A 4350-nucleotide genomic window follows, 5' to 3' on the forward strand; every position below is an offset into this window, starting at 1 on the left:
CTGGCGGTTTGCTAACATGCGGTACCACGTGTCAGTGCTTTACCAAGACGATCCGCGTCCCACATGAGGCAGAACAACGGCAGAAGCAACACGTGGTTAACTTGAAGAAGTTAACTTGAAGAAGATGAGGGAGAAGCGGATTCAGCAATGAGTGAAATGATGGTTGCTTCGTCCCTCCAGCTTCTTTTTTTAGCATTATTACTTCGTCCCTCCAACTTAACTGCGGGAAAGGTGCAGCTTTGTGATTTGACGCCTCATTGCTCATTACTACGCCGGCGCCATGACTCGGTGCTTCACCCCGACTGCTCTGTACTGCATTCTGGTATGGCACGTGGACCCGGTTCTTGATGTCCCACATGTCGGCGAAAGGGACTAGAAGATTTATGAAAGCGAGTGCTCCACTCTTACGACGAAGGAGTACATGACACGACGGCCCGGTGAACTGTCACTTGTACTATATAGTACTATAGTTTTCCTGTTCCGCACGATCCATCGATACAGACCTGATTAAACATGAAAGGGCGAGATTTTTCCCGCGCGGTATATGATACTGGACATACATTTCAAAGGCAATTTTAATGTATGCAAACTGAATAATTAAGTAACAATATGATATCTAGTAAAACTAAAAACACATATGATTTATTGTGTCAGAGTGTAGTAGTAGTGATGTATTGCATAGTTGTTAGATGTAACATGCGAGAACGTGTAGATATGTAGTTTTGGAGGGCCTATAGAGATAAAAGCGTAATACGTTCACCGAACTTCAGAATAAGCTGATTACGGTCACTATATACGTTTTCCGGTGATTATACGGTCACTTGCTCATGATTCAGCATCGGATTGCACTCTGTTGACCAGCCAAATAGTCCGCGTGGCACCATGTTGACTAGTTAAATTGACCATGTTCCTTGTTGGTCCCACCTGTCAGTTAGCATAGGGAAAAGGTCAGATAAACACAAATTTACACAGGCGCGACAAGACTCCAACCCGTGTGCGGGAATCACCTGGTTGTGTATGTGTCTGTCAGGGCCTGATGTGTGCGCATGCTCATGTAGGTTAAGCACTTGAGCGTGAGAGTGTGTGTTGTTCGTGTGGTGTACTGGTGTGTGCATGCATGCGTGCGTGTGTGCGTAGCTGCGTGTGTACGTGTGACTATTGCGTGCGTGCGTGGGTGCATGTGTTCGTGTGATTGTTGCGTGCATGCAGTTCATGTGCATGCGTGCGTGTGTGTATAATCACCACACCAGCTCCTGTGTGTTAAAACAGAGGGCTCAGCATACCAATACAAGGCCATCTTGTCCGTTGTGCCCGTGGTCATGACTTCGAACCACCGTCCAATATTTTTTTGTCGTTTGTTTTCATTCTTACTAGCAAGATGCCCATGCATGGCACGTAACATCAAGATGCATTTGTATGACTAGTTTATCTTGTGAGAGAAAAGGATGAACGAGGGAAGGCCTTATTTGCAAATGTGGAGAGGTGTCTGGGTACCTTTTTCCAAAATTGTCGTAGTTTCTTTCCTATCCGTCAGATATAAATCGGACGGCCTATATTGCAGGATGGCAGGCACACCATCATCACCAACTCTGTTTTTTATAAGAGTGTATTTTATATTTTATAAGAGTGTAGATGTAGAGTAGATACAAGCTGACAGGTGGGCCCGATGGTAGTGAGATAATGTGATGCAACACTAGAGGTGCCACGTGGATCGTTTAACTGGTCAACTAGTCGTGTCTTGAGCAAATACAGAGTTGTACGGTGAGCCCGTGCTGTATAATAACCCCAAAATGTAAACGGTGACCGTAATGAGTGGATTCTTAAGTCCAATGTACGTATTGTGCTTTCGCTTCAAATACAATGATCATCACTGTATATATCGCGAGAGAAATATGAAACATGCATGAATGTGTTGGAGACTTACTTTTAGAGGACCTGGAGATAGTTTGTGTGCGTACGTGAAAGGGGCGTAGAGGGGGGGTATGCGATGGAGAGAGAGATGCTCTTTGTTTCTCTTTATTATCACTAACTTTATATATAGTATAAAAATATACAAATTCACAATGCGGAATAAATATCATTATGGGCAGGATGCAATGTAAATTAGCATTCATACTCCTCCATATAACTTTGTAATCTTGTATATATGTAGAAATTCTCAAATAATTTTTTGGCCACACTTTATTCAAAACAAATGTTGTATTCGAAATAAACATGAAGAGAGGGCTTTTTAGATCAATGGGGTACGTGATGTAACATGTGTGAATGTGTAGTTGATGCATTTGGCAGGGCCTAGAGAGGTATGTGTGTGTATTATGTATTTGAGAGAGGCATGGATAGAGGGGTCGGTGGGGGCGGGGGAGAGATAGCACGAGAAATGAGAGTGGTCTAGAGAGAGAGACGAATATGACGTCACGGCGAGAGATTCCCTTGAGTGTGTATATGCAAGGGGGGAGTGGACAGAGGCACCGGGAGAATATTTTTTTGTGTGTGGTGTCTGTGTTGGTATGTGTGGGTGTGAGAAGATTACAAGACGTGGGGGCAGAGGGTGTGTCACCGCGTGAGGTCCGGTGGGTCGAGGTGAGGCCCTTCGTTCAGTTCCGTCCTGCGCCACATTGGTCGGCCCATGACGCATTTAGGGAGACCCATGGATGACTAGTCGTACAAGACAAAGATAGCATAATTGTGAAGGACTCTGTGTCCACTGGCAAAGCCGGCTAGGATTTGTAACCCTAGGTTCTCGGACTAAGGTAACCCCTTTATCTCTATTATTACTATTCATCCAACCTAACTTTAAGGGGCATCCTACAGAATGCTCTACTAGAATCATACTCGTCGATTAGGAAGAGAGGTGTGAGACAATGCATGAGAGACAGGCCTAAAGATAATGTGCGTACAGGAGACACGTAGGCAGGTCTTTGTATGTAGAAAGGGTCGATGGGGATTGTGCGTGTGTATGCTTGCGAGAGGAAGAGTGCTTGTGATAATTGTTAGTGAAAACAGTCGTAAATGGTTATGAGAGGGAGGGAGGGTTATATCGAGAGCATGTGTGCGAGAAACACACCTCGGGAGAGAGTGTGTGAGCATGTGTGAGAGACCACCGATGGAGAGTGAAACTACACGTAAAAGACTGCTATACACATTGATTAAAGATATAAATTGTATCCAAATATTAGGATGGGATCATGATATTTGCAATTCGCGTAAGGAACAGTCATTGATCCATCAGACATCTAGATTCTATTGAATTTGAGCATGTCTATGTTATTATTCGACACAATTGATCCACATAGTTAGTATTTTGAACTCCAGACAATGCATCACTTTAGCAATCGAATATAAACATGAGTATAGCCCATGTTGTGTGTGTAAAGCACATTATACATACGAAAGTTACACAATGAACATTATAAATAGCTACCTATGAACTAGCATACATTTGAATTCAACTTAAGGTGGTTTAAAAAAACCGAATTCAACATGAAGTCCATTCAATTATTTGTATTTGATATCATGGCATTTGTAAATCATACTTAAATTATGGGGCCACCAATCTTTGCTCACATTATAAATAGCTACCTATGAACTAGCATACATTTGAATTCAACTTAAGGTGGTTTGAAAAAACCGAATTCAACATGAAGTCCATTCAATTATTTGTATTTGATATCATGGCATTTGTAAATCATACTTAAATTATGGGGCCACCAATCTTTGCTCTAATTTTGTACATAATAGCATATGTACAAAATAGATTCAAATTTAGCTCCTCCATTCCAAAATAATCGTAGTTATAGGATTTTCAAGTGTCAAAATTTCAAAAAGAAGCGGATAATTTAATGAGGTTTTCAAACATACAAGGTCAAATTTAACGTTGTCTATTTAGGTCAATCCTCAAGGTTCAAGAGTACCCTAAACGTGAATGCTTGTGTTTCAAAATTTCGAACGAAGCGCCAAAAGAGCCTCTACTCGCCCGAAACCACGTGAGACCAATGTTTGTTAGTACAAGGAAATTACTTTTCTAATAACTCCAACCCGTGAAACCTACTGGCCCGACGTCCAAAGATCTAAACCAGGGTAAGTTTGTAGCTTCATCTAGACGCCACGCAACGGCCTCCGAAAAACATTCATACACAGTGGCCGCCTAAGCACACATGCGCGCGGCCGAAATCGCTCCCGCCCACTATTTGGGACACCTGGGATTACCATCCTACCCCCGACCCGCAGTAGGTCCGAAATTTAGGAGGGGGGAAGGTTTGTACTTTCCCCAAATTTCAAACAAGCGCGTCCCATCTTCTGTTCAAAAAAGCCAAAAACAAGCGCATCCCAGACCGAAACATGGTTCTCCCC

The sequence above is a fragment of the Triticum aestivum genome, chromosome 4A, assembly GCF_018294505.1.
Source record: "Triticum aestivum cultivar Chinese Spring chromosome 4A, IWGSC CS RefSeq v2.1, whole genome shotgun sequence".
Classification (NCBI taxonomy): domain Eukaryota; kingdom Viridiplantae; phylum Streptophyta; class Magnoliopsida; order Poales; family Poaceae; genus Triticum; species Triticum aestivum.